This window comes from Mustela nigripes, chromosome 14, assembly GCF_022355385.1.
Source record: "Mustela nigripes isolate SB6536 chromosome 14, MUSNIG.SB6536, whole genome shotgun sequence".
In the NCBI taxonomy this organism is placed as follows: Eukaryota; Metazoa; Chordata; class Mammalia; order Carnivora; family Mustelidae; genus Mustela; species Mustela nigripes.
In genome coordinates this window covers 31,530,908-31,543,632 of record NC_081570.1, presented here as the reverse complement: position 1 = coordinate 31,543,632, position 12,725 = coordinate 31,530,908, and the positions used below count along the sequence as shown (strand labels likewise).

The following is a 12,725-nucleotide window of genomic DNA, read 5'->3' as shown; positions in this document are numbered from 1 at the left end:
CTCACCGCTCTTGGCATCGCTGTCTCGCCTCCCGGTCCCAGCGCCTCCTCGGAGTCGTGACGGGCGGCGGGACTCGAACCCTAGCCCCGAGCCCTCTCCAGGCCTCAGTTTACCCGTCCGGGAGACGAGGCGCGGAGAGCTGGGCCGGACGCGGGTCCGGACCCCGGGCGGGAGGCGGTGGGGCTGGCCGGGCCGGGCCGCTCGGTGGCGCCCTCCCCGCGCAGCCCCGCCCCGCCCCCCGCGCGCGGGCCCAACGGCCGAGGCGCGCGCCACCCCGCGGCGGGAGGAGGCGGCGGCGGAGGAGGCCGAGGAGGCGGAGGAGGGGGGGCGGGGCCGGGGAGACGCCGCTGCCGCCGCCGCCGCCGCCGCCGCCCCCGCTGCCGCCGCGGTCGAGCCCCCCGCCGCTAGCCCAGCCGGCCGGCCCGCCCGCCGCCCTCCGGAGCCGCCCCCTCCCACCCCCTTCGCGCGTCCGCTCGGGCTCCCTGCGCAGCGGAAACATGGCGGCGGGAAGGGAGTGAGCCGCCCCGCGCCGCCGCCAGCCCGCAGGTAAGCGTCTCGGCTGCCGCCTCCGCTCCCGGGGCAAGCCCGCGCCCTGAGGGGCCTGGGCCGGCGGGGACCGCCGCGGGCGAGGCGGCGGCGGAGGGACCTGGCCGGCGGCCACCCCCGCCCCTCGGGGCCCGCCGTCCGGCCGTCTGCCGGCTGTCGGGCCGGGGGCCTGTCTGCGGTCCGAGCGCGGCCGCGGCCCTTCGCGGCCGTGTCAGCCCAGCCCGCAGCCCCGGCGGCCCGCTGTGCGTCCGCGGCCGGGCCGGTGCGGCCCAGTGACCGGCGCGCGGCCCTGACGCGGTAGGGGCGCCCCCAAGGGGACCCTGCGGTGCCAGCCCGAGGGCGGGGGCGCGTCTGGAGGGTCGGCGTCGCGGCGGGTCCGAGCGGCGGCCGCCCTGTCCCGGCCGGCGGGGCTGGGGGCGGCCGGGAGGGTGGGCTTGGCGCGGAGAGCCGGGAGTCGGAGCGGCTGTCAGTGTGCGGCGGGTCTGTCGCTCCGCTCGGACGCGAGAACTGAGGGATGCCTGCGGGTCGGGGGCGGTTGGGACCGAGGCTGGCGGGCGCGCGGAGGGCCCGGAGCTGTCAGCCGCGGTCCTCGAGCTGGCTCCGGCGGCGAGAGCTGCGCGGGGACCACTCACGTGGGCCGCGGGAAACGGGCGGGGAGAGCCGCTTTCAAACCTCGGAGCCGCGGGGCACCGCGGAGGGCAAGCGGCCAGGCGGGAGCCCGGGGCACAGCTGAGCGCCAGCCCGAGAGGAGTGAAAGGGGCTTCCGGGAGACGGGCGAACCCCAGAACATCTCCAGACTGGAAGGGAATTTAAAGTCATCGAGGGCTCCTTTCTCCCACCGCACACCGAAGTCCCTTTGAAAATCCCCAAATCCACCCTAATCATTTGAACTAATCTGTCTGAACATGTCCTCCAGTGATGGGAAACCCATTTCTCCCCAAGGAAAACCCATTCTGTTCCTGGACGGCTTTGGTTTTTAGAAATATTTTTTGGTTCAGAGAAACCGCTGCCTCCCATTCTTCCTGGTTACGGACAGCTGTTGAGATACGTGAAGATAGTAATCATGTGCCCAGAGTCTTGTCATCTCCTCGCTAATTCCAGTTCTTCAGTTGTTTCTTGCATGCTGAAGTTCTCTGATCCCTTCTCAGAATGAGCTCGCCCATATCCTCTTTAAAGGAGAGCTTCTTAATCTATTAAGTTTCTCCAAGAAGTTCCTTGGTCCCAAAGATTGATTGACCTGCTTAAATGAAAAGTATTCCCCTCCTCCTTTCTGTGCTGTTTTGAACTTTAAAAAAAAAGTCCAGTACTGTCTTCAAACGAGCTAAGAGAGATCCTGTTTCGTGAAGATGTTTGGATTTCCCCTCATTAAAAAAAAAAAAATAAGTCTATAAACACGTAATCAGATGAGCTGATGTGTATTATAGTGTGGCAATGCCCATGCAAATAGGAGAGCTTATTATTTTTACTCTGAAAAAGGATTGAGACTCAATTTGGGGCCTACTGCAATTTAATATTTAGTTGGAGAGGGAAATGCTTATTATATTGAACTCTTTGCTCTAACTGCCAGCAGAAGGCTCAAAGCTACTATGAAAAAGAACACTTTTTGTTGCTCACTTACCAGCATTATTTTTTGCTTGCTTTTTCATCACTTAGCCTTGGTACGTGAGGATTGAGTTTTTAAAAAGTGTCTTTTACCAACATCCTAAACTACCCTAAGCAACCCTGCAGGTTAGTTATTTTTAAGCCCAGCAGAGATGACAATGGCCTTATAGATAAAATGCCAAATTTTTGTATCTGGGACCCTGTTCAAATTCTAATCAAAGTTTCACTGCTTTTATAACATAGGCAAGCACATGCCAGCAGTCAAAATTGGTTCTTTATCTTTGTTCTTGTGTTTTTACTTTTTAAAGTGGTCAGTGGTTTTGAAGTTAGCAGCACACATGTCAAGTTTTGATTTCTAGTTTGTTTGTGCAAATGCTATTTCCCTTTTACATAAGTTGGGTAAAAATTTGTATAGAACCGTTCTGTGCAGACCTGTACAGGCTCAGGAAAGGCTCTGGTTCCTTCCCTTCAAAGAACTTGAAGTTAATGATTGGAAATATTGAAAACTCTGTGAGAAAGAACCGGTGTGATTATACCACTGCAGATTTAAACTCAGCATGTTCTAAGCTTTACTCTAAGCCTATCCATCTATTTTGTGTCAGGCACTATGCTTACATACTGGGTATACAGAGATGAATAAGATACATTTTCAATCCTTGTGGAGCTGGTAAATTAAATGCCCAAATAAGTCATCTCAGAATAAAAGGTGAGAGGGATGCAGTTGATGCTATGGTTGTCCCAAGAAAGGGTGTTTAGACTAGCCAAGGACCTGAAGGAAGGCTTTGGAAGAGGTGACAACTGACCCAAATAATAAATGGTAAGAAGAAGACAGTCAAGCAGAGAATGGTAATAAGTGTGCTTCCAACAGAGAAAACAGCTCAAGGAAAGGCATCAGTGTGAGAGAAGGAATGGCTTGCATAAAAAATCACAAGTGGGGGACACCTGAGTGGCTCAGTTGGTTAAGTGTCTGCCTTCAGCTCAGGTCATGATCTCAGAGTCCTGGGATCAAGTCCCACATCAGACTCCTTGCTCAGCCAGGACCTTGCTTCTCCTTCTGCCTGCTGCTCTCTCTTTCTCCCTGACAATAAAAGTCTTAAAAAAAAAAAAAAAAAAAACCACAGGCAGTTTGAAACTGCAAAGAATATAACAATAAAGACATAGGGAACCTGAGTGGCTCAGTCACCTAAGGGTCTGCTTTCAGCTCAGATCATGATCCCAGGGTCCTGGGATGGAGTCCCAAGTCAGGCTTTCTGCTCAGTGGGGAGTGTGCTCCTCCTTTTCATTCTCCCTCTTTGTTCTTCCTCTCTCTGTCTCTATCAACTAAATAAAATCTTTTCTTAAAAAAAGACATAAATGTGAAGTTGGAAGACTGCAAATATAGGCAGAGACCATATCACAGTAGACCTTGTACTTGAAATTAACTCAGTGGGTGATTTTTTTTTTTTTTAATCATTGAAAAGTTTTTATCAGACATGGTGGAAACATTTTTAAAATGTGGTCATAGGGATGAGAAGAAAGGGATAAAGTTGCGAGAGTCTGGATGTGGAGCTTTATGATTGATTGGGTGTGCAGATAAGATGGCCAGGAGTCCAGCATGATGCTCAGATTTTTGGTTTGGGTGACTAGAGGGATGGCGGTGACATTAACTGAGACAGGGAACACTGGATGATGAATTTGGTTTTGGACTTGAAGATTTTTTAGTAGCTTGAGTTAAATCAATAAACAAATGTAGGGGAAGTAAGCTAGAAAAGAGGGAGATTGTGCTCAGAAAGTGGAATATTGGAATTAACTTGTGTGGTATGGAGCTCTTCTAGGTGATAACTAGGCCTCTGTGTGTGGGTAGCTGAGGTGCCTCAGAGGTGAAGGTCAGTGAAGCTGAGTGTGACAGAACTTTGAGGCTGTTGTATTGAATGGGCCATCCTTGTGAATAGAGAAGTGATTTAGGATGCTTGGGTGTGGGGAAGAGAGGATGATTGTGACCCAGGTGCGGCGAGTGGAGGGGATTAATCGGAAGGGTGGCAGATGACAGATGAGGAGGAGGGGTAGAGAGTGACATAGCCAGATGGCAGACACCTCAAAGAAGGAGTAGTTTTAAATGGAAGAGTGGAAAAGTAGTGTTTTGTTTTGTTTTGTGTTTTTACTTTTCCTTCTTGGGAGCAGGGTTCTGATCTCTTCCTCTTTATTCAGGACTCATAATAATCACATTTGGCTCTGGAGAGTCTGTTCTTTCTTGAAAAGTAGGAGGCCAGGAGCGCCTGGGTGGCTCAGTGGGTTAAAGCCTTCGTTCGGCTTCGGCTCAGGTCATGTTTCCCCCCTTTCTCTGCCTACCTCTCTGCCTACTTGTGATCTCTGTCAAATAAATAAATAAAATCTTAAAAAAAAAAAAGAAAAGAAAAGTAGGAGATCAAGTACTGTCTATCACATCCTTTTTGCTGATACTTAACAAAGAAAAGTCAATGGAGGTTTCCCCACTGATGATTAGTAGGTGGATCTGAAACAATCAGATAAACAGTGAGGTTATACCCATGGTTTCTGGGAAGAGCCTACATTTTGAGCTACAAAGACCAAGATTCAAATTTAGGCTCTGCCGCTGACTAACCTTAGGACTATAAGCAATTTATCTAACCAGTGTGATTTTCGGTGTCCTTACCTGTAAAAAATAAATTCCTTTCACATAGGGTGTCACAAAGATTACATGAAATTATGTTTATAATATCACTAGGAAAGGAATTTAAAGGAAATGTTAATTCTCTTTCAACTACTTCTGAGGGACTTAAATTCTGCTGGCTGAACTTTTCTCATGCTTACTTAAATTATAAGGCAATAAGTACTCTTAAGAGAGGAAAAGCAAAGGGATGCAGAATTCAGAGGAGAGAGCCATCATTTTTCAACATTTGGAAGCAAGGTTAGACTTCACACTCAAAATAAGTTTCATTTGGGCCTTGAAGAACAAATTTCAGTACATTAAATAATTTCAGTGGAGATACAAAGGGATGAAAGGTATAGGGTATGTTTGTTAAAAATGTATAATTGCCAGGGTCTGAGTATTGCGTAAGTCAGCAGTGAGCGATATGGCCGGAGAAATGGGCTGGGGCCATGGTATTAAAGACCTGGAACTATGGAGTTTGGACTTGATGCTAGACAGACTAGGGAAGCATCGATTGTCTTTCCCTACCTCATTTTCCTATGTAGAATTTATAGTTTGAGAACTTGGGGTTTTTGTTTGAAGTAAACCAAGTAAGAAATTCCACATTTGAAAACAAGGCCAGTTTTAGCTTAAAACAAAACAATAACAAAAAAACCCAACTGTTAAGATTTGTTTTATAGTTGTAGTTTAATCTCTGAGATAACCTTGTTTGGTAGAAGAAACTTATAAAATCTTACTGGTAGAAAGTGACTAAAGATGCTCTGATTTCAAAATCTGTCTCTTTAATACTGAATGTCACTAAATATTAATTGTGCAAGCCTAAGCTGGTCACTTTGCCTCGCTGGTCCTCAGTTCCCTCATTTTTGTTAGGTGTAAGGTTTAACTAAATAGGAAGTATAAAGTACTTTACATAATGTCAGTTACGTAATAGGCACTCAGATCTTGCCCCTCCCCTCAAACCATTGCCAAGGCTTTAGTGCTAACTCTCTAGCCACCAGGGCACTGCTAGAACTAATTATTTTGATAACCTTATGGCCATATAAAGCCAGCAAGTCTTATCATCTTTCATCTTTGTCCTATCCCTTCCACTTATCTGTCTTCTATACTGCTTTTCCCATGCTGACTTGGCTTCTACCTCCTCTCTGCCAACCCTGCTTGTTTGTTACCTCTCATACCTTTCCATTTGCTCTCTAAAACCCCTGTTTCATACCCTGTTAACCATCTTTCTATATTTTTGTGTGTGTTCTGGCCTTAAATGGAAGTCAGGCTCTCACCTGAGGAGTAATGGAGAGCACTATCACTTGCTCTGTAGTTCTTTTAAATGGGGGCATCCCATTCTCCCACAGTCTGTGCAAAATGAGAGAGATGAGCATGACCATGACTTTCTGTGCACCACGATTTCCAGACCATTACTTGTCCATCTTCTTAAAATCGCTGTGTTCGGTGGTGCAGGGGCTATACCACTCTTGTCTTCTTGTATGTGGATCTTCTCCATCACTTAGGACGTAGCATGTACGGTCTTCCTTTCTACCTTGGTTTCTGTCCTCACCGTTAGTAACTTCAGTATTCACACAGATGATTGTTTCAATGACACAATAGCTTCTTCAACTCAAGTGATCATAATAGTCACACCATAGGTCTTATCCACCAGAGATGGCCTGCCTCTGGAATTATAAATGAAAACAGGTAGCATGTTCAGAATGTCTTCTATCTGACCTTTGACAGTCCTCATCAGCTCTGTTGTGTGATCTCATTGAAGCCTGTCTTTGCTTCCTTCCCTATCCAGCTTAGTTTCCTCAGTCTATAATTTATTTCATTCACTCTCTTGCCATTACCCCTTATCCCTTTGCTCCACTGTTCTTTTGTCTTGTCTGGGCAAAATCTCAAACCTTGTTGAATCAAACCTGTTTCTTCTTGGCGGTAGTAGCTCTGAGCCCTGCTGGAGAAAATCATACACTTACACAGATTACTGCCATTGAATGTTTAGTAGCTAGTCATTTCTTTGCCCTAGTCTCTATAAGGTCTTATGTCAAACCTGTTTCTTAAAACTATACCTATATTTTCTTGTTTCTTCTTCTTTCCCAAGGCTACATCTCTGACCTCCATCTTTTCATTGCCTTTAACCTCTTTCTCTCTTCCAACTCCTTTTTAAAATTTAAATCTGCTTAGAAGTCTATCTTTAAGTAAATCTCATAAATAAAATCTTAAGTCCATGTTTCCCTCCAGGTACCATCTAGTCTCCTACCTTTACTCAAACTTCTTGAGTTCTGTACATTTAGTATATAAACTTTCTCATTCTTAACTCTACATTGCATTCTGGTTTTAGTCTCCAACACTTAATAAGTTTCAGTTTCCTTATCTGAAGAGGAGAATGATAATAGTCCCTATTAAGTACTGTCGTACCTTAAGATTTTTGTGATTTTGTGTGTGTGATTTTTTTTTTTTAAGTGAGGGAACCTGTATGAAAGAGCCCTGCACAGTGTCCAGCACATTGTAACAATGCTGTGTCTGTTATGTTCATCTATGTTACTTTTGTTATTGCTTTTTATTTAATCTTCTGAACACTCATGAGGAGATAAGTCTCCTAATTGTGCAAAGAAAGGAAACTGAGATTTAAAGCTTCATCCCAGTTGTTTTTTGAATGAGAGCTTCCCTTCTCTTACCCGCCTCTGTACATTCCCTTAGCAATCTCATCCACTCACTTGGCCTACAATAACACCTGTATGCTCATGGCTCAAATTTGTATTACAGTCAAGATACTCTCTTCTGAGCATTAGAACTATGTATTTAGCTACCTATAGTCAGCTTTACAAGTAGCTAGGTACCGTATTTACTTTAAAATCAGTATATCCCATCACTCCAGGTCCCAATATACTATGTGAAAACCTTCTGAAATTGAAATGGACCTAATAAAAAGATATTCCGTAAGAGATATTTCTTAAAACAAAGTATGTCCCAAACTGAACACAAGATCCTTGCCACTTTTCTTGCGCCACCTCCTTGGTTTAAGAAAATTTCTCTTCCTCAAGAGTGATTCTGATTTAGAGAAATTTATGTTTATTCAGTAAATAGTGATTGTTGGTCACTCAGAGATATTTAAGGCATAGTTGTTTCTTTCAGGGAGCTCACTGTTTATGAGGGGAAGTTAAGACACATACTTAGCTAACTCTAATACGTAACTCTGTGAACACCCCAGAAATTCAGTGGAGTGAAGGAGAGGTCACTGACTTCTGCGGTGGTCATGTAAAGTCTCCAGGTTTGTTACTTAAGGAAAGCTGAGCGCATGTAATCCAAGAATAGAACCTGCAATGGAAAGGATGAGAATAGGGGAACAGAGTTGCTTTTGGAAAGATAAAAGTGAAAATTTTGTTCTTTCTCTTAAATCATTTGTACTGTTATAAATTCCATTAAAAAAAATTCTCATAGGATAGATTAGTTCTAATTGTTCCTTCACAGAAAATATCGTAGGTTCAGTTATCAGCAGTTTATTGAGGCATTCTATTGAACATATACTCTGTGTTAGACACTTGAAAGATAGAGATTAATAAGAAATACTCAAAATACTCAATACTCAAAATACCCATGCGTCGGTGGCTCAGTGGGTTAAGCCTCTGCCTTCGGCTCAGGTCATGATCTCAGGGTCCTGGGATTGAGTCCGGCATCGGGCTCTCTGCTTCCCCCCTCTCTCTGCCTGCCTCTCTGCCTACTTGTGATGTCTCTCTCTGTTAAATAAATAAAATATTTAAAAGTGTATATATATATATATATATATATATATAAGAAATACTCAAGGGCAACTGGGTGGCTCAGTGGTTGGGCATCTGACTCTTGATTTTGGCTCAGGTCATGATCTCAGGGTCATGAAATCAAGCCTTGCATTGGGCTCTGCCCTCAGGGGAAGGCTACTTGTCTCTCTCCCTCTGCTTCTCCCCCCCCCCCCCAATAAATAAATAAACAAAATATTTTTTAAAAAAAATATTTGGTGCTGTGCAGGCATTCATAGTCCACTAGATGAGACAAAAATGATAATTATATTACAGTACAGTAAGTGCTAAAGTAGTGGCAGATACAGTATCGTAGGATTTCTTATATCTCTGTTGGGCTAAATTATGTTGCTTATTCCCCTCCCCCTCAAAATTGTATTTGAAGTCCTAACCCCCAGTATTTCAGAATGTTACTATATTTGGAGATAGGGCCTTTAAAGGTAATTAAGATAAAATGAGGTCATATGGATGGGCCCTCATCCGTTATGACTTATGTCATAATGTAAGAGGAGGTTAGGACACAGATACACACAAAGGAAAGACCGTGAAGAGAGAAGGAGAAAACAGCTATTTATATAAACAGGTGAGAGGCTTCAGAAGAAATCAACCCTGCTGACACCTTGATCTTGAATTTCTAGCCTATGAAACCCTGAGGAAATACATTTCTTGTTGTTTCAGCCATCCAGTCTGTGGTCTTTGTTATGGCAGCCTGAGTGCTCAAATTTACAGTATCCATTCCGGAGGACTTTATATCTCCTTCTGCCTGGGAGTTTCAGGAATGATAGAGATGATGTTGGGATGATGGGGAGGTGAGGAAGGATAGAAAATGACTGTTGCATATTATTGAAGGATGTTAGATTTTCTTACTTTTACTTACTTTTTAAACTTTTTTTACTTTTACTTACTTTTCTTACTTATACCTTTTCTTACTTAATTTGAAATACATAATAACCCTGTTAGGTAGGATTCCGGATCATTACAAACTCTATATACTGATAAGAAACTGAGGTGTACATGGAGTAAATGATGTGCCCAATATCAAATCAATATCAAAGTCAATGTCAGAACAACTCAAAACTATGTCTTCTTACTACAGATTTTTGTACTGTGTCCAGAATGATCCATTCCTTCCTGTGACCTCCTTTTTAAGACCCTCTGCTGTCTGAGCTTCTTACTGTTTCTATTGCAAGTCATCATGTATTAATTTCTATATATTTGGAAACATATAAAGGCTGCTGCATTGTTTTTACCCCTCAACATTTACTGTAAATGTTCTAATTGTTAGCTTTCAAAATTAAAGCATATGCATATTGTATATTCACTTTAATAGGTATGTCTGTTGCTCATTGGCATATTATAGCGTATTTCCAAGTGTTTTCTTACTTAATTGCTTTACATTCTTGCTTATGTAGACTTTTCTCTGGGGCATTCAATCATGATGGAAATAAAGGCTATTTTAGTCATTATGTCCTGTAAAGTATAATAGAAAACACGAGAGCCAGTATACTTGTTCTTGGAGAGATTTAAGAATAGAGCAGACAGCCATTTAATTTAGATGATTTAGAATTTTGGACTTACAACCTTGATGTTTTGGTGTTCTGTCTTATCTCCAATGACTTCCAGTTACCAAGAACTATCAGAAAGTCTTCAAGCTAGATTAAATTTTTTTCTTTAAAAATAAATGAATTTTGAAGATGAATTTGGGAGTGTAAAAGTTTATTTTTTTAAAAGATTTTATTATTTGAGAGAGAGTGAGAGAGCATGAGTGGAGTTGGGGAGGGTTAGAGGGAGAGGTAGAAACAGACTTCCTGCTGAGCAGGGAGCCCTATGGAGGGCTCATTCCCAGGGCCTGGAGATCATTACCCAAGCCAAAGGCAGACACTTAACTGACTGAGCCACCCAAGTGTCCTGGGAGTATAAAAGTTTACAAGGCCTAACAAGCATAGAATCACAATTCCAAGTTAAGGAAATAGAGTTAAAACATATTATTTCTTTTTGTATTTGTTCAATTTTTCATTCATTGATTCAACAAATATTTATTAATGTCTACTGACATTAATGTCAGTATTAATGTGTACTGACTGTGCTACATACAATGACAAAGATGAATGCCATCATTTTTCTTAATATCATAATTTTTAAAATGTAAAGGCAAGCCACACAATTAAACAATATATATGTGGTACATGTATCAGCTAAATATCCTATCTGTAATAATAAAGGATTCCTACAAATAGGTTAGAAAAAGATAAGTTCACAGAAAAATAATGAAGCTTAAAGGAGGCAATCTATTTATTAGTCATCGACTAATAATTAAAGGCAAATTACAGCTCTAATGAGATATCATTTCAAACCTGTTAGATTGGCAAACTTTAAGAAGTCTGATAATGTCAAATATTGTTAGGATGTGGAGTTAAGGGAATTCTTGGACACTATTGATGGGAATGGAAATTGTACAATCATGGCGAAGAACAATTTGGCAATATTTATTAAAACCAAAGTACATATAACCTATAGTCCAACAATTCTAGGTCCAGGGTCATAAAACTGGAACCTCATTCTTTTGAGTCTTGGCCCAAGAAGTCCATGGAGGAATCACTAAACATTTGAGTGGCTTCTCTATGTCAAGCACTGAATAGGTCCTGAAAAAACATGAAGGCATGTGAAATTGTTTCAGAATTTATTTATCCAATATAAAAGTAACAACCACAACCAACATCTTCTGTGTTTCTTTATACATATCCCACTTTTTCACAGAATGTATTTAAAGCATACCAACCCTGTGTCACATACCACACTAACAAAAGGAATAACACTTTTCGAGTATCTTTCAGACCCCTTGCAACATGCAGATGTGTTGTTCTCACGCACCTGCAAAAAGGTATTACTAATTCCTCTTTATGCATAAGCACATGGAGACTGAAAGATATCTGGCCCAAATCATACAGTTTATAAGTGATAGGACTCCATTTCAAACCCAGACCGGTCTGACTTCAACCTTAGACCCCTTCACATGTCACCTTGGCACTCCCCATAAGCAGTGTTATAGAGTTCTGAGACTCTGTACAACAGGAGGCAAGGTTGACTTGTAAGAATTGGGTTTGTTTGTTTGTTTGGGAACTGAAATCCCGGTTAAGGGAGGACTACTATATATTTTAAGCCTCCTGTGTGCACTTCCAGGATTATTCCAGGATTATCTCCCCCCATCTTCGGAGATGCCACTATCCATATAAACTTTTTCACCTCAGTGCCTCACATAGGTAGATAACAAAAATAGGCCAAATGCTACTTAACAGGACTTAGATAAATGTAAAAGATTCATACAACTTAATATTGCATGTTAATTGAAAGCATGTTGCCATTATCTGGTAGGATTTTTATAGCCAAGTTCTCATATTTGCTTCTGAACAGAAGTGATGCCATTTATACAGAAATGTTATTTTAGGGGTGCCTTTGTGGCTGAGTGGGTTAAGCCTCTGCCTTCGGCTCAGGTCATGATCTCAGGGTCCTGGAATCGAGTCCCACATTGGGCTCTCTGCTCAGCAGGGAGCCTGCTTCCTCCTCTTTCTCTGCCTACCTCTCTACCTACTCTCTCTCTGCCAAATAAATAAAATCCTTAAAAAAAAAGTATTAAAAATGTTATTTTAGATGAGCTACTTGTGTGACACTAAAATAGTGCTAATACCTATTGCCATTACATATGAGTTGCATACTTATTTTTTCTGCAAATACTTTATAAGGTTGAAACGATTCTTGGCATGATGCTAATTTAGTAGTCCTGGACTGAGTTTTTAAGAAAAAACTTTTTGGGAAGTCTCTCAATCATGGAGTTTATAGTTCTTCTACTAAGTATATTTTCATCATTAGTTGTAGTTGTACCTACATTTAAAGGAAACCGTTCTTTGAAATCTATCTTCAAAGACATATTCTATGAATAATTATTAATGCCCCTAGATATCCTCTCTCTATATGGAAATCTTTGAAAATATTACTAAACAAATACCAGCAGAGCCAGCAGTTCTCTTGCTTCTATCTTGCTCCAGAACTTACTCTCCAAATGATCCAGCTGTTACCCCCTCACTTAATTACTTAATACAACTTTACCTAGTGAATAAACAAGGATAGTTTGGTAGGGTTGAATACGATTCAGCGCCTTAACAATGAGT

At 42.7% G+C, this 12,725-nt stretch overlaps 1 protein-coding gene across 2 annotated transcripts in view; it reads left to right on the top strand.

Annotated features, from left to right (window-relative positions):
• Positions 1 to 411: 411 nt before the first annotated feature.
• Positions 412 to 12,725, top strand: part of SCMH1 (Scm polycomb group protein homolog 1) — a 170,439-nt gene continuing 158,125 nt past the window's right edge. For both annotated transcript variants that reach the window (XM_059374323.1, XM_059374322.1), the window contains exon 1: positions 412 to 546. The gene's annotated coding sequence lies outside the window, so the exon portion shown is untranslated. The remainder of the gene's footprint in view (positions 547 to 12,725) is intronic.